The 26409-nt window shown below is 37.3% G+C and overlaps 1 long non-coding RNA gene and 1 other non-coding gene across 3 annotated transcripts in view; one reads left to right on the top strand and one right to left on the bottom strand.

Annotated features, from left to right (window-relative positions):
* Positions 1-4620: 4620 nt before the first annotated feature.
* LOC103162948 overlaps positions 4621-26409 on the bottom strand; it is a 43491-nt gene continuing 21702 nt past the window's right edge. The window contains exons 4-6 of one of the 2 annotated variants that reach the window (XR_004771716.1): positions 20454-20524; positions 17903-17958; positions 4621-5019 (exon numbers count right to left, since the gene is read on the bottom strand). This is a non-coding gene — a long non-coding RNA (uncharacterized LOC103162948). Of the gene's footprint in view, positions 5020-17150; positions 17166-17902; positions 17959-20453; positions 20525-26409 lie in introns of those variants that run through there. The other variant, XR_004771717.1, reaches the window with a different exon arrangement.
* On the top strand, positions 11801-11873 carry Trnak-cuu. The gene has a single exon. It is a non-coding gene; the product is annotated as a tRNA-Lys (tRNA).

Here is a 26409-nt window from a genome sequence, read left to right as displayed (position 1 = left end):
TGTTTGGAAGAAATAACTACAAGAAGTCTAATTGAGCCCTAAATGAGTTATCTCATTATTAGGTTTTTTTTAAAAAAAAAAAAAGTATGATGAAAGATCTTCAGAAAAAGGCATCTGAAGCTATTGGGTCCATGGCCACACATAGGTGGGTGAGTCTGGACAGAGGGTTCACTTTGTGCCTGGTGTGATCTAGAGAGAAGCTTCTACTGCCAAGTGGGACCTGCAGCTCATAGCTGGGTTAAGCAGAGTAACCCTGTATAGAACTTCGGAGGCAAGGGTCCAGTGCAAGTCTCCTGATTTCCTCTTCACACTGGCTGCTTACTTGCCCGTTTAGATTTGCCTTGTGTTCCACATTTTCCTGTAGCCTGGCGAGGTCCTCCTCTTGCTCCCCTTCACATTGCCTGGCTTCCTGCAAGCACAACATTTTCCAGGCTTCCATGTAGCCCTTCCCTTGCCCCATTCCTGCCACTCCTTGCCTCTCTTCTAGGGAGACAGCTGAAATGGCCTTATCTGGAGAGCCAGAAGTATTTTCAGCTACTGTTCCTCTTCCTTCTGTTTCAGTTCTTCCTCTAGCTACAGCTCTGATCCCCACTGGTGCCTGTGGATAGCACTTTTGTCAGTCTAACCTTGACTCATAACCATAACCTTTTCCTCCAGCGGATAAGCCGGGTAATCATTTTTAAATGGGGCATTGGGGGACATGGTTGCCTTGAAACTGGGCAACTTCCCCTTTTTGTATTTCTGTTTTCTTGGTCTGCAACTGACCTTTGTCTTCTTTGAGAATCAAAGGAGAAAGGACACTTTCACTGTTTTTGCTGGTTTGTTTGTTTGTTTGTTTGTTTGTTTTTTGCTTTTCCAGACAGGGTTTTTAACTCCTGCTGTCCTGGCACTCGCTCTGTAGACCAAGCTGCCCTGGAACTCACAGAGATCCCCCTGCCTCCACCTCCCATGTGCTGGGATTAAAGGTATGTGCCACCACCGCCCGGCCACTCCACTTTTCTTGCCTCTGAAGTGGGAGGGTTACAGGGCATGTGGAATGTGGCTCACACATCTTGAGCTCTTCTCACAGTTTTCCTCATCTCTTTTGTTCTTCAATGCAAAATCTGGTGACTTGAGGATCCAAGATCTTAGTAAGGCAGGGTGTGGAGTGAAAATTAAGGTGTTCATTTTTGATTCCCTCTTTGGGCTCTCACTCCCAGATTCCTTTCTCAGTTCCCAAATCACAACCACCTGAGTGGGTGGATTCTTTCAAGAATTCTGGGATCAAGTTCCATTGCTCAGGATGCCTATGGTTGCAGTTTCTTGAGTTTCTGGGACTGCTACTCTGCTCTACTTCTGCAGGTTACAGGGCTTGAGCAATGTTTGGTTTGCACTTCAGGAGTCTAGGGGCTCTCATGAGAACTTATATTCAAAATTGCTTCATGCACACTGAAATTATCCTCTACAACTTTTTGTGCCAAAGATGTTTTCCCTGTAAAACTTTTCTTTAGATGGCTCCACTCTGAGGTATGATTAAGTGAAAGTAAATAAGTCATTTAGATTCTTTTAGGTGTTGGCATATCAAGGGTTTCAAAGATCTGGGGACAATTAAAAATTCAAAACCCTGTGTTGAGACTCCCTGTTCTTTTCCAAAATAAAGCATTAAGTATGATATTGATAGAGTAATTACAGCTCCAATCACCAGCTAGTGTTGTTCAAATTTCCTTTGGTTTTTCTCTTTCTAATAAGTTTTTTAAATTAGCATACAAATTACCGAGTTTCCTCATGGCATTTTTCTTACAGGTGTGTCACCATATTTTCTTCTTATTCATTTCTCTCTCCCATTACCTCTCCCAACCTCCGCCATCCATTAGCAAGAGGAAAACAATAGTAGTTACAAGGTCACACGCTCACCACATTCCTGTGCTGTGAAAGAGCCTATTCTTTGAGATGAACATATCAGATAGTCCAGAGACATGAGTATTAATTTGCAAAAAAGAAAATTTAAACAATAAAAAGATCAAAGTAAAATTACAGTGTTAAAGACAACCAATTCTCATGCTGAAAGGGACTGCCTTGAACACTCCCTGAGAAACCCAAGCTTTTTACCTTTATTTACCTTTAAGAATGCCTCTGTTGGAAAGCTGGAGAAGCCTTGTCATTAAGTTCCCTTTGTGATTTTTTTTTTTTTAGTTTTGTTTCTTTAAAAAAAAAAGAATATGTAACTTTCCAAGAAATGGAATACTCGAAAAAAATATAATATGCTTTTCCAACTCTGTTGCTTTAAGAGTCACAGTTCTAGACCACTCTGGCTTCATCCTCATCTAGATAACAGTATTATTTCCTCTTTATTTTTTTTCTGGGGGGGGGTGTTCTCAACAGGGTTTCTCTCTATTGTTTTGGAGCCTGTCTTGGAACTCACTCTGTAAACAAGGCTGGCCTTGAACTCACAGAGATCCACCTGCCTCTGCCTCCCGAGTGCTGGGATTAAAGGCGTGTGCCACCAACGCCTGGTTATTTTCTCGTATTTTAAAACCATTACATAACATACATGTGCATGGAAAGAGAGAAACAATGATAACATGAATTTAGGAAATGGTTATTGTTTCTCCATAGCATCAGAGAGCCAAACTAGCCAACTCAAATCTGAAGATTCCTCCCAATTCCTGATTATTTTGTATGTTTTCCTTCAAAGCAAAATCCTACGTGTTTCCGTTGGTTGTCCCTTTTCTGTCACTTCTTTATAGTATATACCACAGATTTATCACATTGCTTATTTGCCAAAAAAAAAAAAAAAGAACCTAGATGCTTCTTCATATTTAGTTTCTGCCATTGTGAATGTTGTTGAAATGTGTGAGGTTCTGATTTGGCTTGTGGTTCTTGTTTAATTATTTCCTGAAAGCCTATTTCTATGGTGCTTGTTATTGGTCCTGGGAGACTCAGAATCTATTGACTGTCTCTTACCCTGGAAAAAGTAAAACTGGGTTCAGACATTGTCTGTAGCCTATATTCCTTCCAAACGTCTGCATCATTCCCATGTCGTGTGTTGTCATGAAGTTGTTCCTTGACAAGCGAAAGTTCACAATGTTCTAATTGCCTTAGTTATTGAATAATTAGTGAGCACATGGTTTTTAATAAGTGAGTTCTACTAACAACCACTATGCAGAGTACTATATAGAAAATGCAGGGTAATTATTTTCTTCTTTGTCTGTGTTTATTGGTTCATTAAAAATATCTCCTGTCTCTCTCATCCTCTATCCTGTCAGTGCATTAAGGATCTGTGGTTGCAGCATCAGTGTGTTTGGCATCAGTCCACTGTGTTCCTCACTGGGATTGACACCTACCATTTCCCTGCATTAACCTTGTGAGCCTTTCCATTTTACCCTAAAAATCAAAGAGTTTTATTTGCTGTCTGGATTTGGCTTAATTATTAAAGTAACAAGGGTCTAATTTTAGTCTTAATAAGTGAGGAGAAAATATTATTTAATGAACAGCATAATCAGGATGCTTGCTTTTGAAATAAAACACCTACGTCTTTTCATTATTACTGCTCCCATTAATCAAAACCCCATGTTAGTTAGATGAGCAGCAAGTGTAATGGTCAAGTCTCCTAAATAACCTACAAACCCTACTGCTATTTACAAATGATTGACAGTATGTGAGGACAAGCACTGCCTATCTTTTCAATCTGTTTATTTTTTCTTTCCTTCTGTTTTTCTCTTGTATCTTTCATTGTAGCCCTCCCTGTCCTGGAGCTCACTGTAGACCCAGCATGGCCTCGAACTCACAAGCATCAGCCTGCCTCTGCCTCCTAAGTGATGGGATTAAGGGTATCCACCAGTAACCCGGCTTCATTTCATTTACAATTACATGAAACTTTGAAAGTTCATCTTCCCCACAGAAACTGAATGGCAGCCAGATATAGTGCAATCCTTCTCAGGGTTCACATAGTAAAATTCATTTACCTATGAGTTTCCATTTTCTTCTTATATTCTCCAACCATTAGTATCGATCACTTAAAAAATCCATGTAAATAAAGCTGTGCTGATAACCGTGTGTGATTTCTCATCTTTCATCTTTTTTGTTGTTTTTGTTTGTTTGTTTTTTGAGACAGGGTTTCTCTGTGGCTGTGGAGGCTGTCCTGGAACTAGCTCTTGTAGACCAGGCTGGTCTCAAACTCACAGAGATCCACCTGCCTCTGTCTTCTGAGTGCTGGGATTAAAGGCGTGTGCCACCAATGCCTGGCCGCATCTTTCATCTTACTAATAATATCGACTCTAAATTTTTCTTTTGTTTTTCTCAAATAGTAGTTAGTATCCAAATTATTGAGTTTCCTTATAGCAGTTTCCCGAATATCTGTATTACATTGTTCTTATCCATCCCCTTGCCCAATATTCTTCCCACCTCATTGACCATCTAACTGTATGTTCCCTTCATCCTCTCCTCTCACACAAATATATACATTCCATTCTTAGTTATGTATAACAGGAAAGGCTGAGATTGCTTGGTTTTCTGAGTCTGAGTATATACCTACTGGACTCTTAATCATTGTACACCAGAGATGCCTTTGCATCCATGTTTATCTCTTCACTATTCTCAATAGCCAGGAAATGGAGCCCTATGTAGAGATCATTCAACTGATGAATGGATAAAGAAAATATAATATATATAGAATTGAATTTTGTTTAGCCATCACAAAACATGAAATTGTGACATGTATGAGAAAATGAACAGAACTGGAGATTATCATGTTAACCCAATAATGCCTCTGATTTTAAAAAAATGTTATGATGAGTATCAAGAGGTTATGACATCTTTGCAAATCCCACTCTTTGAGGGTAGGTGTACTGTAGAATGAAGGAGATTGTGTAACTGCATCTTCTTTCTGCAGACCTCTAATGTTAATTTGTCAGTGACGTCATCCACCTCGGGGACTTGTCAGTGGGCCCCTTGTGCAGCAGTCTCCACCTTTACTGATTCTTATTTCTGGCCACATGTCCCCTGTCAGGAGTTCCAAAGCTGTCTTCTTAATTTGAGGAGCTACAAAAGGAAAGGAGTTTTTGTCCATGTGCAAATATATACATTTTTCCTTTTCTTAAAAAAATGTATTTGTCATTTCTTCAGTAACATTATAGTAACTTGTGAAATGTTTGATTATTCAAGTGAACTGGTTAGGATAAGGGTTGGTCTCCTTCAGAAAAGAAAGTTATGGCTGAGAAAGATCCATGGCAGGTGGTTCATGCTATGTGCAGAGCCTAAATTTATCAGTAGTAGGAAATAGCCCAAAATGTTACTCTGAATCATGTATGCTGTATTTTGGCAAATTACTGTTTGAAGATGCTAATAATGATGTCTTGATCCAGCCAAAGGAAGTTTAAAAAACTAATTTTGTGGAAGATGCAGAGACAGACAACAGATGTAGAAATGTCTGGCCACTGCTACCATTTTCCCTTTGAGCAAAGAATCTTTGCCTTATTAGCTTGCATGATAAAAACCTGCAGATTATTACATTATTGCATAAGTCAGTTCCACTATACATTTCACTCATTTGTTCCCCTTCCCAGGTGCCAGTCCCCATTTCCACTGCACCCCCCTTACATGCCCCCTTCTCTGTGATTGCCAAGTGCCTCCACCATAGGCTCCCCATTCTGCTTTCATTTCTCATGTTTTTTTATTATCCTCTTATACCTCCTTCCTTAAAATCTGTTGTTCCATGGTCATGGTCTCCTATTTAACTGCATGATGCACACACACACACACACACACACACCATATATACATGTTCATGAAAATATACCTATGAATGTGGAGTTAATCATATAAACACATTAAAATTTATTTGATTTTACCTGTTCTTTCTTTTTTTTGTTTTTTAATTTTTGATTTCATTTTATGTTCCAACCACAGTTCTCTCTCCCATGCCTCCTTCCCCCCAGCCCACCCCTAGTCCACTCCTCCTCATGGGTAAGGGCTCCCATGAGGAGTCAACATAGTGACACAGTGAAATTCAGATTCCACTTATGAGACAGAATGTGTGCTATTTAATCATCTTTCAGAGTGTGGCTTACCTCACTCACCATTACACTCCCAGTTGCATGCAGTTCCCTGCAAATGTCTTCACATCAGTCTTTATCATAGCTGAAGAGGGATTTCTCAAACACCCCTAACTGTCCTAAAGTGATGGGGAACACTGAAGGCATAATTAACACTGAAGGGCATAACAGGATGGAGAGAGTTTTCTTCCTTCAAACCTCCCGAGTCCATACAGAATGTCCAACATTTCAAAAACCAACAAGGCTGAAATTGAGGAAATTGTCAGATTGAATTTACAAAACTACTTAGACATCCTCACTTGTTAATTCACTCTATAAAAGACTTGATCATCTGGTCCAAAATAGAAGTCTCCTTGTCCTCTTTTGGCACACTGTATGCATGAGACACATATGTGCAATTTCTAGAATGCTCTTCTGAGATTATTTTCAGGGAAATACTGCAATTTCTACTGTAATTAGATGGAACTATCCAATTTCCATGTAACACAATAGCTGTAATTACTCCCTTTTTGTTTCATTTGAGGCTTTTTAAATTTTTGAGTCAGGGGTCTCATGTATTTCTGGTTGGCCTGAAACTCCTTTTGTAGCTGGAGATAAAATTGAACTCTTGATTTTTCTGCCTCAGTTATCTGGATGCTGGTACTGCAGTGTGTGTCATTATCCAGGGCTAACAACTACAATTTCTAAATAATGTGTTAGTATTTAACCATCTTGAATCTCTTTAGCACTTAGTGAAAATGCATGCAAGAGGTATAAAAGGCAAGTAGATCATTTATCTCATCAAGAAAAGAATAAGATCAGTTAGTACTGCCAGAAAACCCAGTCCTCCCTTGTGACAGTCAAGTGTTTTGTGGGCACTGTTCTATTTGTTAAAGCAGCTTTGTGTATGCAGATTTCATCAGAGAAGCCTTGTAATAATGCCAGAGGTGAGGCGGACACCCACTGTTTCTTAAGCAAACAAAAGCTTATTTTTAACATTTTGGCTCTCTGAGGAACCTTGAATGCTAATATCAAGTCAAAGGGCCTTTTATTGTTAACTCTTGGAGTTTAATAAGTACAATAACTTACATGTGAATGAATAAGGGAATCAGATGTTGTTTAACAAGGGTGCAGAGTTCTAGTTTAGAATAGTTGAGAGGTCTCATTATAGAGAAATAAAGAGGTGTGATGCCTTGAAAAGAAACATAATATAGAAACTGCATTATGGAGGGCCCATGTATTAAGTTACTCTAAGTTATAATGCTTTCAGATTCTCATTCCCTCCCTCCCCCTCTCTCTCTTCCTTACCCCCTCTCTCTTTATGTCTAACAGACATATATGTGATTAGTACATATTCCTATTTAATTATATATTCTTTGCAATTGATTTGTGGAATGATACATTCCTAATTATTGTAAAACTCTGTGAGACCTTCATGTTCTCCAGTTTTTCATGTCATTGGAGAGTAACAAATATGAATAGAGCAAAAGAACTTTTCGAAGCAAATTACTTACTAGCCTCTCTATTTGCTTCCTAAACACAATGCAGTTTTGCAGCTAATTATTTCTCTAAATGCCTTCCCCTCCCCCTCTTTAGATAGAGTGAATGTCTTGGCTATTCAAGGTATCATTCATACCTTTTTGTGTTTTTATACATGCCTATATTCCTAAAAAAAATTCTTGAAGGGATCAAGGAGTATTTCAGTATTGAAAAGAGTCCTACTATGATTTCGGCTGCACCGAGACCCAGGAATTCTGCCGTGTGCCTATAACAGGTTGTATCCAAACCAAAATGCTCACTCACTTCCTTTAATTCTTCTTTTACTAAGACCTTGGTGGAAGATAAAACTTGCACTTTATTCTGCCTTCATTGTAAACCATGCACTTGACATTCATGTTTTGTTGACCTAGTTATGCATTCCCAGTGTGTGTGTGTGTGTGTGTGTGTGTGTGTGTGTGTGTGTGTGTGTGTGTGTGTGTGTGTGTGTGTGAGTGTGTTTGGGTGTTCACCTCTGTACATGCACAGACTCCAGACTCCAGATAGAGTAGGTTGGTCTCCTGCTCTATCACTCTCCCCAGTATTTCATTGGCAAAGTGTCTCTCACTGAATCTGGAGCTAGGCTGATGACCACCAATCCCTGAAGATGCTTCTGTCTCAGCCTCATACAGAGTGGGCTTGCAACATTCCTGGTTTTTATCTAATGAGTATGCAGCAAATTCTTACTCACAGAGCCATCTCAGCAACTCCCCACCTCACTAATGAATACCATCTTTTGATACATTGAAGGAACTAAATGTCCTTGAAATTTAAAAATGCTCCGTATATTCCTGGATCACTGTGATCTCTAAGCACAAAATTAATTATGACAGGAATTGAATAAGATAATAAAATTTCTTCGTAGGAAATACCAACTAATTACTTTGTGTCACTCTTGAAATCACACATCAGATAAAATGCATTATTTCATGCTTTTCTTTTTCTTCTTTTTCTTTTTGAAGTATATATATATATATATATATATATATATATATATACTTCAAGTTGCTTAAAAATTTTTATAGATATATTGCTTAAATATATATATAAAACATATAAATATATTGCTTAAATAATTATATATATATATATATATATATATATATATATATATATAATTGTTTTTCCTGAATATGTGTGTGTGTGTGTGTGTGTGTGTGTGTGTGTGTGTGTGTGTGTGTGTGTTTTCTGTTTGTGTTACAAACACTTAGCACCCAAAGAGAATAAAAGAAGGCATCAGATCTCCTGGAACTGGAGTTTCAGATGTCTGTTAGCTGCCTTTTTGGGTGCTGGGAACCAAACCCAGGTCCTTTGTAAGTGAATCAAGTACCATTAAATGTTGAGCCATGGGGCTGGAGAAATGGCTCAGTGGTTTAAGAGCACTGACTACTCTTCTAGAAAAAGCATGATGACCTGGCAGTGCCTTGCTCTCCAAGCCCCTCCCTCTATCTCTCCATCATTGTCTCTTTATCTACAGAACACAGGTGCCTTCACTTCCAAGGAAAACAGATCCTGGTTTATATTTTTCCATGTAGAAACTGAACATGCCTTCTTAGTATTTTTTCCTCCCACAAACCATATACAGAAGCATATAGAACATTCTATTTTACATATTGCCTATTCTATCATGCTTGTCATATTTAGCCTCCTAGTATTTACAATTCTATCTTTCTTTAAGTGTATCCCAACATGTCTTTAAATTATATAACAGTGCTCCACTTAATTTAATCCTCGTACTTCTGTTGGTAGTTGAGTTGTCTCAGTTTGGAGACTTGCATCATTCATATTTTTGGTCATCATTAGCACATGACTTTGTTGGACATATATCTGGAAGTACAGATTACTAGGTCTTGGTTAGTGTATATGTTCAACTTCCCTGGTAAGTGATTGGCCATTTTATGAAGTGGCTGTAATCATGTAACACTGTCCCCAGGCTCATCTGAGAATTTAGTCATACAATCGTCACGTCTATACTGATGAACCAATTTTAGACTTTTCATGTGTGGTGGCATTTAATTATGGTCACAGTTTTATTTCATTGGCTATTAATGAGGTGAGTCACATTTAATATATTTATTATTGAAGATTCACACACTCTATCCGTGAAATGCTTTACCAATTAACTTGACTCTTTTCAATTTTCTTTGCTGTTCTTATTGATCTGAAGAATCTTAATTTTCTTGAAATATGGATCTGCCAGGCACCTGTGTGTTACATGTCTTCCCTTTGAACCTTGTGCATTCATTTTTGCTCTTAATTTTTTCATCATTTGAAAAATAATAGGCTTGGCTCTAAATGTAATATTTTATGGATAGTAGGTTTATTCAAGCTGTTTAAAAATTATTTTTCTGCTCTAAGGTCAAACTATATATCATAGAATAACTTTAAAACCTACATTACTTTGTATTCTACATTTAGTAACTCAGTCCATCGCAGGTGGGTTTATGTTCATAGTTTTAGATCAAGGGCAGTTAAGTTTCTACAGTATGAATTAATTTGACCTAGCATAAACTTTAAAAAAATGTTTTCCATCACCTTCTCTCTAATCCAAACCTTGCCCTAATCAGTACCTATAAATTGGTGTTTAAAATAATTCTTTGTTTCCATCGTTTCTTATATACTTTTTTCACATGTGTACAACACATGCAAAAGTATTTACCTACATTTTACAAATAGCAGTTTTGTGTTCCTTGTCTAACTGTAAGATACTTTGGGATCCTCATGTAATTAGATTTTCATGTATATTTTAGCTTCAGCTTTGCCTCTTTTCCAAACTAATAGTTTTGCCAACTTGATCAATAGTTTCCTTATGTCTTATGCTCATATTTAATGTCAATACAACATCTTCCAAATCCTTGAACTTGATGAATCTTTGTGTTTATTTTTGATTGCTTTAGTTCTCTTCCATGAAGATTTGCTAGGTGTCCAAATAGTGGTCTGGAAAACTTTAATTAGAATCATTACTCCATATTATTATTTTGTATTTATTCATAAAATTATCTTTATTGTAAAAGGTTTTGCATTTAAATTTGTTCATGTTATATTTCAATTCATGTTTATTCTTTTGGCTTTATAGAGCTTTTTAATTGGTTATATTTATTTTATTTTTATTTTAATTAGAAAGAAGATCATTTTACATGTCAGTCCCAGGTCCCTCTCCCTCCCCTCCTCCCCTGTCCCCCGATTGACACCCTACCTATCCCATACCCTTTCTGCTCCCCAGGGATGGTGAGGCCTTCTGTAGGGGTCTTCAGAATATATCTTATCCTTTGGGACAGGGCCTAGGCCCACCCCCTTGTGTCTAGGCTCAGGGAGTATCCCTCCATGTGGGATGGGCTCCTAAAGTCTGTCCCTATGCTAGCGATAAGTACTGATCGACTACAAGAGGCCCCATAGATTTCCAAGGTCACCTCACTGACACCCACATTCAGGGGGTCTGGATCAGTCCCATCCTGGTTTCCCAGCTATCAGTCTGTGGAACAAGAGCTCTCCCTTGTTGAGGTCAGCTGTTTCTGTGGGTTTCGCCCGCCTGGTCTGGACCCCTTTGCTCATCAGTCCTACTTCTCTGCAACTGGATTTCACCTCAGTTCAATAAATGTTTATTCTTTAAAAATTTCAACAAATATACAATATATTTTTAATCTTACACACTCAGCACCACCTTGGTAAAACTCTGATCTGATACCAGCAACTCATGTCCCCTCCAACTTCATGTCCCCACTGTTTTTCTTATTATCAGTGCTAATTATATGTGTAAAATGTGGGACCATCTACTGACCATCTACCAATAGTCATATTTCCAGAGTAAATTTCCTTTCCTTCCCTCATCAGCCATTAGATGCCAAAAGGCCCTAGGATGGGGTTAGGATATCTTTCCCACATACATTATCTTCAGTGATTTGTGTTTTATAGATGTTGGATGTGGCATGGGTGATTATAATTACCTCTGTAACCTGACACATCAAAGTTGTTGATTTCATTTAAATTTTTGATGATTGCTTTGGTGTTTGTGTATATGCCCAAATACCATATACTACTAATACCAAACTCTAAATAATTTTCCTAATTTAAAGTTATTTTTCTGCATGTACGTTGTAGGGATTTCAGTAAATGTTCCTTCCCTCAATTTCATTGGAAAAATACTGAGTAAGTTTTCTTTACATGCTTATCTTTATAATTTTTAAATACCCATGTGAAATGAAGTATATTTTTAGTTCATGCACATTTTCTTTTCTTTTTCACTGTGTGGAGTAGCCCGGCTAGCTCAGTCAGTAGAGCATGAGACTCTTAATCTCAGGGTCGTGGGTTCGTGCCCCACGTTGGGCGCCATGTCTGGAGTGACCAATCAGCAGTCAATAGGGCCAAGGTTTCTTTATTTGGATACACCAGCCAAGTGCAGGCCAAAACGTGCCAGGGCAGCAAGGCAGCCAGGCCAGAGCGAGGAGGAGAGAGGAGGGAGGAGGGAGAAGGGCAAGAAGAAGGGAAGGCCCATGTGTCCGTGGTCCCTTAAGAAGCCTTCCTACGTTACCTTAGACTTACCCTCATCACGCCCTCATGGGCATGTTTTGGCACACCTATCTGGGCTACTAGGAGGCAGGGCTACAGTGTCTCCCTATGTCACTGAAAATCGTTTTTTGTTTCAGACAATATATTCTGATGATGGTATCCTCTTCTACACTCTTTCCAGATTCTTCCTACCTCCCAAGCCCATCCAACACACACTCTTTTTCTCTCATTAGAATATAAAATATAAAAATAATAATAATTAAAATAAGATAAAATAAAAACTAGCAAGCAAGAATAGGTCAAAACAAGCCAGCAAACAAATAGAAAATAAAAAGAACCAAAGAAGAAGCACAAGAAATACCTATAGATGCTGAGACACACATACAACATGTCCATAAAACAAAATCAGAGACCATGTTATATAAGCAAAAGATTAGCGGAAAAATGCTCACACAAAACACCATGTGAGAAAGATGAAACACAAGAAAACAAAACAAAACAAACTTTCACAGTACAATTGAGATAATTTTGTGTTGGTCATCTACTGCTGGACTTGGGGTTTGTATACTCTGTGAGACTCTAATGGAGAAAAATACCTTCCCCTTTATGAGCTGTTATCAACTGGAGATAGCTTCTGGGTTAGGAATGGGGACTTGTATTCACTTCTGTTAAGTGCTGTGTGACACAGACCTGTGCAGGCCCTGTGCATGTTCCCACAATATATCCTTATTGCAGTTCCCACTTCTAGACAGTTGCAAGTACAAGTGATGTCTCCCCAAACAGCTACCACCGCATTTTATAAGAAAACAGGCATGCATAAATTATGAAGAGCTTCAAAGTTAAATTATTTAGAGCTTTTGTAAAGGTATGGTAGTGATTGCAGATAACTGATATGAAATAACCCAAAGGAGAATAGAAAATCCATGTTAAATAGTGAGTCTCTCTTCATTGCATCTGTTGAACCATTGCTTGTGTTGATCATGGTGCGTTAACATTTCTTTGCAGAGCCACAAGAACATATCATAGAGCTTTAATTTCTAAAATACTTACTCTTAAAAAAGGATTCTTCCTTCAAAGATGTTGAAATTAGGGAGAACCTCTTTGATTTCTTCCTCTCTTCATTTTCCTGTGTTTTTATAACTACCTGTCAGTGGGGTTCCTCTTTGAGGAAGATCTTGATGGGTTTGGCTGTCGTATCATAAGAAAAGCTAGGGCAGTTTTGAAGACAGCCAGTTTGTGTGTCAAGGAAGGAAATTTAGAAGGTAGTGAGATTTGTGTTTGATTTTAATGCTTAGGAAAAGACCAGCAAGAGAATATAAACATGTAAATAATAGCATAAGTAGTTATTATTTCTTGAATGTTGCCAGAATTGCAAATATACAGCTTAGAGATATTTAAAAGTATATTTGTAACTTTTTCAGTTTTTTAATTATTGTTATGATCAACATATCAATGTCTCTTTACTACAGAGAAATAAACCAAAATTCAGGGAAATCTATTAGACATTTAAACTGAAGCAACAAAACAGATCCTATTTCCCTGTATTCCAAGTACATCTCTGTCCTGTAGGAACCAAAAATATAAACCCATCTCCAATTTCTGACTCCACATGTGTCTCCTTCCTATGGGAACCAAAACACAGAGTCAAAGTGTGAATAGGCTGAAGAAAAGCTGTCCTAGATTTTTGAATGTTTTCTCCTCCTATACTAGCATTTAAAGATCCATAGAGTATTCCTAATATTCTGTAACTGACATTAGAATCCATGATGCTGTAATGAACAAGAAAAGTACAGTCATAAATATCTGTGGATCTAGAATTTTTATTGAGAGATTTATGATTTATGTGTTTTATAGCAGTATGAAAATAATTTCGGCATGATTCTACATTTCCACTCTGTTGAGATGATCAGTCTCTGCATCACAGGCTCTGTTGGCTTATTTGACAAGTACTCTTCGTTGAATTAGATAAGTGCCCTAGATTTTATTTAGCATTTTGGCAATCACCATAGCAACCTTATTTATTTACAGCGTGTGCTTATTTCTCCAAGTGCTCTATTCTTGCACAACTTTCAAGTTCCGGAGAAAGGTCAGTTGTTCCCAGCACATGCTCTTTTACGGAGTGCACTTCAGTTTGGGGTGCTGTGTGAGTGGTGCTAATTACAAACATCATCTCTCCATGCACATTTTGCTGGGTCCCTTCCTACGGAGAAGTACTACATTTGTAAGTCTAGATGTTTTTCTTCTCCGTAAATTGCTGTTCTGAAATGGCAAGTTTGGTGAATAGGTTTGTGCATATGAAGCCAGGCATGAAGGCCAAAATCCAGAAGGAATGAACACTGGGATCCTAAGGGGTGTGGTTGCCAGGAGGCTGGCGATCCACCACTGCATGGCCTACTTAGGATTAGTGTGACATTGCCTATCTATCACATTGTTAAGCCTCCCTCTTGAGAACATTTAATATAAATATAATAGCTTTTTACTAGAAACATATTTTTGGAAAATCTTCTTCATAAATCAATGATAAATATTTGAGGAGGCAGGCTGGTTTAAACATGACATATCCTGTACATCACATGGTACCTCAGATTTGTGTAGTTTCACATATTTGTTAAGATTTTTGAAATCCAAGTATTTCATCATGATATCCCATGGAAGGCCTCACTCGCCCTGGGGAGTGGATGGGGGGTAGGATAGGGGGTCGGTGGAGGGCATGTGAGGATGGAAGGGAGAGGAAACTGGGATTGATATGTAAAATAAGATGCTTCTAAATTAAACAAATAAATTTTAAAAATCAAAGTCTTTAAAATATCATATCTGATTAGTTTTGTGATTGTTATATTTTATGCTTTTGTACTTGCAGCAATTTTACAAAAGTTGTTATGTTTTGACCCAAATTGGAATTTTTTTTGAAGTAGCCAAGTCTTTGATTTATGGAGATAAATTGAACTTATAGTAGTTGCTCAAACTGCTTTTATGGTGATTAGAAAGTCAAATGCATTCGTGTTGGATTAACTTTTCTTGGAGAGACTTGACCAAATGTCTACATAAGTCAGACAGAGCCACAACGACAAACCAAATAAGGATTACAAGGATGTCCAGCTTGGTGGACCAATAAATATATTAGGGTTACTTCCATGAATGTGAATGAAGGATTATTTACAGGTGCATGGATGACTCAAAAGTAGTTACATCCCTAAAACACCTACAATGGTATCTATTTATGAAAGCTACACTCCTAGAGCTGACTTCACTACTTACCAATGGATTAGTAGGTCAGAGATTCATTTTCTCAGCAGTCATCACTGCTAATATAACCTTAGGAAGAGAGGCAATTTATGAATCCTGTAAGTTTCAGGGACTTTCTGCAACTTGTGAGTTATTGACTTTCTAGATCTTAAGGAGCCTTCCCTCAGGATTCACATTTTCAATTTATAGGATAATGCTATACAACATTTATAAGAACTCAACATCAAAGTTTGCATTCTGCCCTTGTCTAGCCTAGTAAAGTGCTATGTGATATTCCCTGGAAAGAAATGGCTACCTTGACAGCAAGTGACATCTCTTAGTATGTTTGTCTATCATGATCTCTGTCATCTCTATTGTATTAAAATATCCTATATTTAATAAAATCACAGAATATAGCTAAAATCATATAATAAGAATAGTTCTGTGCTAGGTCGTTTTCTTAGTTGTAGGCTAATGAGTGTCTGGAATATATCCATGGTAGGCTCGGCAAAGACTTGAGGTTCGCTACATTAAAAGTAACAAGACTGACTTAATTTCATAATTTTCAACCCACAGTATGCTGAACAAGATCAACCAATTACTAATAAAATAATATTCCTTGATTATATGAAAAATATTTATTTCTAATTTTGTCTGAGAAAGCTTTAGAAACTTAGATGTAACCTTATGTATTGACAGATAATCATAAACTTTAAAAATTGTAATATGTATGTCAGATCACTTACATATCTGTAAATATACATATTCTAATTGGATTATATGTGTATGAATGTCAAAAGCTATTGACTACACAACCATATTCATTTTCTGATCTATAAATAAAATCTAATACATGTAATGATTTATAAATATCCAAATATATGTAATAGTTTATAAATATTCCTCATAAATTACAGAATTTTACAGAAGAAGCACCTATACTTTATGCTATCATGCCCAATTATTGAAATCATTTCAGGAAACCATATTCCAATGTTGTGGTAATTTTACTTTTAATGTCACTGAGTAAGATTTAGGGGTGTATACAGTTAAATACATAACTTCTGTGTTTTTTTTGACAGTCACTAAAGGTAGACAGCAAATGAATAATGAGACAGGACTCTGTGTGGTTTCTCTAGCATTGCATTATCATCTCTGGTTTTTAGCAAATATTAATGAGAGTTTGATATGTGGCAGTAATACCTATACTGAAGTCAAGGAGAAAACCTATTTCACATGGGTGGTAAGTGGTAATCCCCCAAAGAACTCTGCGATATAAAAAGTAACAAGAGATACACTGACTAAGCCAGGAAATGCAGATGTAGGGATATCTGGATGGGCTGGAGACATGCCAGGTGATTGGGAGAATTCACTGTTCTTCTCAAGGTTCTAGAGTTTCTTAGACAAACCTTTTCTTTCTTTGTAAGGACAGCATTTATGGTGGGTAGTGTGATATCTTAGTTGGTAAAGCCACTTGCCACTAAGCCTGAAGATCTAAGTTCAATCCCTGTCATGTATGTGGTAGAATAAAACTGACTCCCAAAAGTTGTCTTCTGACCTCTACATATGTGCCAAGGCATGTACATGCTTGCACACTTGCACATGTCTACACACACAGGCACACATACATAAGTACACACATGCATACATGTAATAAAAATTTTAAAACCTGGAATAGGTCTTCCTTGCTTTATATAACTAATGTCCTCTACTATTGGGCATATAAGAAATTCTTACCTTTAACTACAACATGGAAACACTGGGAGACATGCATTTAGTTGCTAGCTGGAAAGGCAACTAACAGCTTCCTTTGGTATTTTAAAGTATGATACAAATAGGTTTTTTACTAATGCCTTATTTATAGTCACTTCTTTTCAACAGCTTGCCCTAGAGCAACATGAAAAACACAATTAATACAAAAGTTTCCTCTAATAGGGGCTGACAACAGATGCATCTCACAATGAACAAATTACACCGTGTGTAATGGTCTGTTGCTCCCCTGTTCATGAAGTATAAGAAGCAGCATTGCTTTTCTCTGAATAGGGTTCTATTTCCCCAGAGGCAGTAAGTTATTCTGTATCATCATGTGCCACCTAATATATTGGACATTTTTGTCAAATGACGTTCAAAGCTTAGACTCGTATATAGGGTTGAGTGACAAGAAGGATAGAAAATAAATCTGATACATTTCATTTACTCAAAATGTTCAATGTTGGGGCTGGAAAGGTGGATCAGCAGATAATAACACTTTCTGGGTTTTATTTTTTTGGTGGGGGGGTGGGACACAGGTTCAATTCCTAGTACCTAACTGGTGGCTTGCAACTACCCCTGACTCTAGTCCTAGGGAATCTAATGCTTTCTTCTAGTCTTTGAGGGCACTAGGCACATATGTGTCACAAAATACCCACACATATAAAATAAAAATAATACAAGAGATAAATAATATCACTGTGTGTTAGGTACTGAAGATATATAGCCACTCATCTTTCTTCATGCTGAACTGTATGTAGGACGTATGTGTTCATGTGTGCATGCTAGTGTGTGTGTGTGTGTGTGTGTGTGTGTGTGTGTGTGTGTGTATGTGTGTGTTAACCAGGATGACAGATTAAGACTCAATAGCTCACCTTGAACTTCTGTCCTCATGAGGCAAATGCCTTGAGAAGCTGTCCATTAGAATACCCTAGAATTAATTTTAGAATCAAAGCAGGAAGTGGGTTACATTTATGTTACTAAGCAACACATAACAAAGCCCTGCAAGGTGGAACCATTGTCATAAATACACTGATGTGACCAGTCTCTGGGAGACTTCTTCTCAAGAGCACCTTAAGATAAGACTAGCCTTGTGCTATTAGATTGGAATTGAGCAGAACACAGACCAAAGTGTGTTGAAAATGGAATTACATAAATTAATGGTTTACTTTCGTCATTCACCAGTTAGTGTACAACTTTGATTTTTTACCTTATAAAGTTGTTTGAAAACCAAACTTGGTGTGTGCGTGCATGTGGGGGGGGGTTATCTGACTTCTTTATGTAGCAAAACATGACAAGCCCTGTTATCCTTGTTTGTCTCCCAAAGTTTAAAGGTAAGCCAAAGACACCAGGCATTTCAGACACAGGGAGGGCCCAGAGACCCTTGCGCTGAAACTGACCTGAAATCCTCCTACCTGGGGAATAATTTTCATGGCACCATAAGGGAACATGGGATGTTCCAAAGGAGATAAACAACCAAGAGTCCTACCATTTATGACACCAAAGGGCCACAATGAGCAGCACAGCAGGATAACCTTAAGGGATCAGTAGTGGTACATATACCTTGGCAGTGACCAGCAGCTCTGTAATTGAACTAAGACCTATTCAACAAGAGGGAAATCATGCCTGGTACTGGAGACCAAGCCAATTATTCAGACTTAGTGAAGTCATGAACACTGGAAGAGAACCTACAAACAACACTTTACTAAACCTCTATAACTCTTAACTAATTCTGTATTTGTCTCTATACCCAGAAATAAGTTTTTCTTATCAAAGAAACTACTGCTCGCAACAGATAGACTCCATTACAGAAAACCACAGCCAATGAAAATGCAAAGTTTTTGAACCCAGTCACAGACAATATAGCTACAATACAACTCCCACAACAAAGGCTAAGAGGTCGTTGCAGACAAGGGAGTGTAAAGATTGTATGAGCCAGAGGATCAGGGGTTGTTGGGGACTGACCCTAGGCCTCCTGCAAGAGAAGCTAGTTCTCTGAAAGGCTGAGCAAATCACTGTGTGCTCATGATGATGCTCTAGAGTGAACAGGAGCATTCTCGCAGAGAAAAAGCACCACCAGGCAAAGGACATAAGCCTTTTCACCCTAATGATTTCCTCCAAAACATTGACTCTTAAATTTATTCCCCCCATTGTAATAAGGTCTTGTTCCATGGTATGTCTTTACCAACTATGGCAATTTGACTCTTAACATGAGCATATATAAAATCTTGAATAAGTTTTTGTTTACCATTATAGCCTGAAGGTATTATGAAACTGGACTACATTAAAATTGATTATTTACAAAGAAATATCTAAAAGTGCACCCATTTCTAAAAGTGAGTATTTAACCTGTGATCACTCATTGGGTTCTTAAAAAAAAAAAAGGTAGATACACTTGAGTGTGAAATATACAGCTCCTTCTGTTCCTCTCAAACTTAAGCAGTTTTTTTTTTATCTAGGTTGATGCTTATGGTCCCATCTAAATTGCTTTGTGACTTTCATTCACTCCCTGAGATAGAAAAAAAATATTGCTTATCATGTAAACTGACTTGCAAGTCGAACATTTCACTGAGTTCAAAATATTAAGAACAGCCGGGTGTTAGTGGAGCATGCCTTTAATCCCAGCACTTGGGAGGCAGAGACAGACGGATCTCTGTGAGTTTGAGGCCAGCCTGGTCTACAGAGTGAGTGCCAGGATAGGCTCCAAAGCTACACAGAGAAACCCTGTCTCAAAAAAAATATTCAGAACAAGTTTTTAAATGCTTTGATCATTTGTAATTATATTTTAATATAATACAAATATCCACAGAAACCTTCATCATTGTGCCTTTACTGTTCAAGTTTTCCAAAAGGCAATATAGTTTAAAATTAAATATGATTATATCTTGTTATTCTAGAGAACGTTGTTTCTTTTGTCATCGAGGGAGAAGTACTGAAAACTGGAATATTTAGTGTAGGGAAGAATGTACCAGTGTTTGAGGTTGAAGGGAAATTGAGATACCTAACCTATAATTATTTGATATAATAAAAGAGCCTTATCAAATTTTGACACTGTGATCCTTATTCTGATACAGACCCACACATAGAATGTGTTTACACGTCATCCTCTTCCTTCCTCAGAATCATTGCTTTCACAACTTTTTTTCGCCTCATGCCCAACCCTCTGCAAAGCAGTTATAGTAGTAGGAATGATGTCAGGGCTCCATGATAGAGATTGCACTTTGATTGCTCCATAAGTCTCCTTTTATGCTCAACTGTTATCCACTCATGGAACCCGAGTCATGTTTCATGAAGAAAATACTTGATCATTCTACCAAATAAATTAATTCATGTCTTTCAAAGTTAGCCTCACATAAATTACCAGGATGTGGGCAGGCTATAGCGAGATCATATTCAAAATCATCAGATGAATGGATTGCAGCCTACCTGTTAACAGAGTCTGTATTCGCCTCTGCAATGTCTTGAACCAGGTCTTCACTGTTTGTATTGCTTTGTTCCTACCAGAACAAACGGCTAAGTGCTTATTATAGTAATCAATGGTTTTTCTAAGTTCCAAAGACATCAAGATTTCTCAAAAAACAAAATAAAACAACAACAACAAAAATAATGCCCAATATGGTCATTTTTTTTCATGGAAAAATCTCTTTTTCCTGTTAACAACTTCTGTATTAGTTATTTTTCTGTTACTATGATACAATACCATGACCAAAAGCAACTTATCTCAGAAAGGATTTTAGTTTATGGTCCCAGAGAGATATAGTTCAACACAGTGAGGAAGGTATGGCAATAAGAACAGGAAACTAGGTGGTCATATTTTTATCCACATAGATCCAGAACAGGCAAACAGGAAGTGGAATGAGGCTATAAACTCATACTGCCTCCGTCACCATGATGTACTTACTCTGGCAAGTATCCACCTCCTGAAGCTTTAAGAACTTCCTCAACAGTCCAACCAACTGTGGATCATGTGTCCAAATATAAGAGTCTATAGGAGATATTTCTCATCAAACACAATGTTTACATAGGTACCATCAAGGAAGTGGAGGCATGTTGGTAGAATAATTGTCTAGCATGCATGAGGCCCTGAGTTCAAACCCCAGAATCATATAAAAAACAAGTGTTTTTTTTAGTGCACTCTTGAAATCCTAACTCAAAGGAAGCAGAGGTAGATGGATAATAATTTGAAGGTCTTGCTCAGCTATAGAGCAAGCTCAAGGACAGGCTGGACTGTATGAGATCCCATCTCAAAACTCAGCAAAACATCATTAAACAAAGACACAAACAGGAGATAGTTGCTTTATTCCTTATACATTGAGCTAGAATAATACTCAGTATTATCTGCTCAATTATGGTTTATTTATTGAAATTAATTTGATATGGCCAAGTGTTTACTGTGTCCTGACTCACGGAGATAATCTTAGTTGCTTAAAATAATCGTTCCTTCTAATGCACTTCATCAAACAGGGACTAATATTAAATCATAACTCAGAGCAGGTAACACAAGATATTAAATAAAATTTTATAAATAATTTAAAACACTCTTTTTTGACTGAGTTATTTAGAAACAAATTGATATTTTTGAACTCACAACATTGCTAATTTTTCTTTATTTTTTGTATTTTCATTACTATAGAGTAAAATGGCAACATTTACTACAATTAATACTCGGAATTCTATAGTCTCTGAGAAAAATAAACTGATATTCATTTAGTTGACAGTACAGAATAGATTAAGAAACAAGTGCTCACAGGAGAAATGGAAAATCCCCAGTAACATCATGATTTTTAAAAAGTTACAAAGTAATAAATTGAAGCAGAAACGAAATCAATCTATTATTTTGAAAGCATGTATCAAAATTAACTTTGATTTGGGGAAAGAAAAAAATGATTCTCTGAGAGTAAACAAGGGATATAAAATATGAAACAGCCTGTCTACAAATTCATAAGTATCTGATGTTTCAGTAAGAATGTAAAAAATCTAAAAATAAACTTTATACTACAAGCCACAGCTATTTGAAGACTGGGTTTTCATGTTTGATTTACACACAAACATTGAATATATGCAATTTTGAGTGTACCACTATATTTTTAATTAAAGGAATAAAACATCCTTAATTCCCAATATTCACAGTCTTTCACTTTTTGCTTTAGGATGCTAAAAGGTAAATAAGTTTCTAACTGTGCACACTGAATATTTCTCCTTGCATCCCACTGTTTCTCTGGCATGTATTCCATAATCTTCATCTTCTCCACCTTTCAGAAGTGTTTTCCTTCATTTTATAGTAGTTTTTAACCACTGTGTTCCTGCAGCCTCTTTGCTTCCTGCCACTCCTCCTTGAAAATGCCCCAGAAAGTATCTACACATGTGATTCTACTTGTGTGCTGAGGTTTCTGTCTACTTCTGTACTGAGATGCTTGATATTTTATTAACTGTAATTAAGTGGTAAGATCTCTTTTCTTAGATCTCGATGCTATAACTATTGCTGAACTTGGCAATTCAAGTTTTTATTGACATTGCATTTATTTTTAGAGTCTATTTCTCAGGAGGAACATACCAAGTGTGATTGGTCAAGCATACCCTAATTTCTTAAAAAAAAATCTAGAATTATAATGAATGTAAAAATCGCTAACAATATTTTTTGAAAAAATGGTACTTTAACACAAAATATATTATCCTGTCAAGTTCAGGTGAAATATGACAGTGAGGGAGGGGAAGGGTTGATCTTTGATTTAGATTTATTATGTTGGGAAATTCCCATCTGGTCTTGGACACCGATAAATTTTGTTTCCACTATTCTCTCAATAGTTTGATCTATCATTTATATTTAACATTATTTAAGTTTGTAAAGTTGCTCATAAACTTAACAGTATTTCAAAAATATTATCAGAAGGCTAAATAATTTTTGTATTGAAAGATAACCCTTATTGTGCCTTCTATTGGGAATTACATGTATAGTGCTTTTGCCCATGGGAGTGTTCATCTAAAGGAATAACGTGGACATGACAGGTAGTCTCATTCCTTTTAAATTCCCACAGCATTTTAAATTCTCAAAGTACATTTGTAGGGCTGCCAAAAGCTTATCCCTGAATGTGTTTCATTACTCTGTGAACCGGGTATTGGTGTTCTGAGAGTGCCGTGCCTTACTCAAAGCTGGTCTGCAGGGAACGGAACTGGTTCACCCCGGTTCATGCTCATTGCGGCTCTCGAACCAGACATTTTGTTGGACCCTTGGGAGGCAGGAATTCATCTCATGCAGTCCACTAATTTTGCTTCTTTTGTCTCTCTTTTATAATGCCACAAAGGATTCCTGTGCCCAGAGGCCATAGTTGGCTTCAGATCCTCACTCTTGGATGAGGGTAGTAGTATTCTGCCTTTCACTGTCTTTCCCAGCAGATGTCCCTGCCTTGAAGGAATGTATCAGTTGGTCTGAGGCAATTCTTCACTACCTCTGTTGGTAGACCCTCAGTACCCATGCTTCGCTTAATCCAAAACGTTGCAATTGAAATCAAATATGGAGAAAAGGAGAGCGAATTGTGTGGATTTGAGCAGTGAGCAAGGTATTCATCCACACTAGCTCAGGCTATGGCAATCTAACACAAAACCTCTGTGTTGCTGTGCTCACTGAATGAGCCCAGGAGCAGCTCAGAGTGGCTGCTGGAAGTGGAGAGACTTTGATGCTGCTCTACATTCTTTAGGCTTGTGGAAGAAGTTAGGGAGACTTTGTTTTTAAAATAACCCGAAATCAGATCTCAACTTTTACACTCGTTTTACTTTTAAAATTCTATTTATTGTACATTTTAATTAAAGTATAATTATATCACTTCCTCCTCCACTTCCATCCATCCAGCTCCTCCCAAGTCCCCTGTATCCAATTCTTCTCACACCCCTCTACTCTTAAGTCTTCTTCCTTCATTATTATGGTTAAAATCTGCTAGTCCACTTTTGTTGTTTATGTGGGTATGGTTTTCAGGATGGACTACACTGCATTGACAATGACAGTGCTGCTCATCTTTAGGAGAGGCTAATTCTTTTAGCAGCCAGCAGTTGCCTATAATTTCCTGACCAGGCCTGTGACTCAATGAAAAACCCCTCCCTCTTGCTTAGGATGTTACAAATTTATATTCAGGACTTTATCAAAATGTGGAATATTTGAAGAAAAACAGTTGAATGTGTACATTATATTGTCTTGCAGAATTTAACATTAATGGTCTATAGCCATAAAGTAAGATACCAAAGAGCCTTACAAATGAAAATAGAGAACATATCTAGACTTTTATCATAGAGGCTATGCTCTGTGCTACACAAGTAAATTATTAGAATAGAAAGAAGCATCACACCCTCTTCTGGTGCAAGGCACAGCACTTATTGAGTTCTTGTATATATAATAAAACATCTTATATTAAAACTGCAATTTTATTTAGTTCTTATTGCTTTGATTTTAAAAATATCAAATTTTTATACATGTATATAATCAATATATTTTAGTCAAATTCACACCTGCTTCAATTTCTCCCATACATCTTCAGCAACTTCTCCCTCCCAACTTCATGTACTCTCTCTTTGTCTCTCTCTGTCCCTGTGTCTCTCTCTGTGTGTATCTCTGCTTCTGTTTCTTTCTCTCTGCTTGTCTACTTAATGCCCACTGAGTCCACTTTAGTGTTGCCTCTATGTGAGTGACTGTGTGGCCATCCAACATGAATATTTTCTCAGGGCCTACATCCTTAAAGAAAGCTGATCTCCCTCTTCTAGTGTCCATGAACTGTTGATACCTCCTCAGACAGAGGTGAGCCCTTTTTAGTGAATCCATGTTGGGATTTGAGCTGACGTGATTTTGTGCAGCTCCTGTGTATGTAGTCACAGCCACTGTGACGTCAAGTGTGCAACTATGCTGCGATGACTATGGATATGAATTTTTTTAAATTATCATTTTAAAAATATGTATTTTTAATTTTTGAAGTAGAATGACACCATTTTTTCTTCCCTTTGACATTCCCCATGAACCCTTTCTTGATCTCTCAAATTGTTTCTATTCCTTTAATTGTAATATATACATACACAAAATATATATGCATATATATATATATATATTATTCCTAAAAACATAAATGTGATCTTATTCACTTGTATCATGTTATTTGTATGTGAAGGTTTTCAGGACTAACCATTTGGTATTGAATAACCAATATGGGGCTCTTCCCTGGAGAGGAGATATCCTACTCTCAACATTCCTTAGTTACTTGTAATTTCTTGTCTAAAGTTGAGACTACATTCCCATTCCTTGTTAGCATATTTCTTGGTGTAAATACAGACAAGTGACCACTTGGTGTTCAAACACAACTGATACATCTACAATACAACTCCTTGAACTAAGTCTCAGGGATCCTAGCAGAGAGGGAGCAATATCATTGAAAAGTAAGAGGATCAGGAAGTTTGCTTTGAGATTTCATCTCTTAGATGTGTCTCAGGATGTCCCCTCCACATGACAAATGCTATTATACAGCCCCCCCCCCCCCCGCTTCTGGGCCTGGAAAAATGAGTGTAATGTAAATGTCTCATTTAGACTTTAGCACTGCAGGGTCTCTTTTCCTCTACACACTGACTGATTGCTCTTCTCCAAGTGATCTTCACCTGCTGTAAAATGAATCAACTCTGAGGAGGACTGAGAACTTTACTAATTTATGGAGAGAAAGCTAAGAACATGGAAAGCAGTTTTTACTGTGTTTTGCAGAATAATAGCACTAGGTTCTCCTATAGAACCTATGTCCTAGGCAGCTACAGGTTCTTGGCTCAGATAATGGTACCAAGCTTGGTTCCCATCTTGTGGAGTAGGCTTTACATATATTTAGAAAGTTATTGTTTGCTGCCATAACATTTGTGCCACAATTAAATCAATGAGCATATCTTGCCAGGCCAGTCATTATTGTAGCTCTCAGGGGTCAAGAGGCTTTCGGTGATTTTTTTTAATCCCTTCTCCTATACATAGAACATACCAGTCAAATGGAAGTTAGCCCGTTGGGGTGAAGCTTTAGGGTGAGTGACAACTGAAGAGCTCCATGTTCAGTGACATATGCATATTGTATCTATATCAAAAGGTCTTATTGCCAAATTCTGTGAGATAACCAAGAACAACGGCAATAGTCTATGATGGTATTTGGTGGGGAGTCATCTGTAAAACCACACTGACCAACAAATCAATGTGAGGTAACTCATACTAACCCTGAACTTTTTACTTGACGGTGTATGGTGCCTACAGATGGCAATGTCCCTGTTATAGGGTAACTAAATTTAAACCCCCTTTTTATATATGGATATGCATTTTCTGAAGCTTCTACTATAGTAGGTTTCCATATGACATTTTCATAAATTGATATTTTGAATTATC

Source organism: Cricetulus griseus (genome assembly GCF_003668045.3).
Source record: "Cricetulus griseus strain 17A/GY chromosome 1 unlocalized genomic scaffold, alternate assembly CriGri-PICRH-1.0 chr1_0, whole genome shotgun sequence".
Taxonomy (NCBI): Eukaryota; Metazoa; Chordata; class Mammalia; order Rodentia; family Cricetidae; genus Cricetulus; species Cricetulus griseus.
The sequence above is the reverse complement of the archived record's forward strand: the minus strand, read 5'-3'. Positions and strand labels throughout refer to the sequence as shown.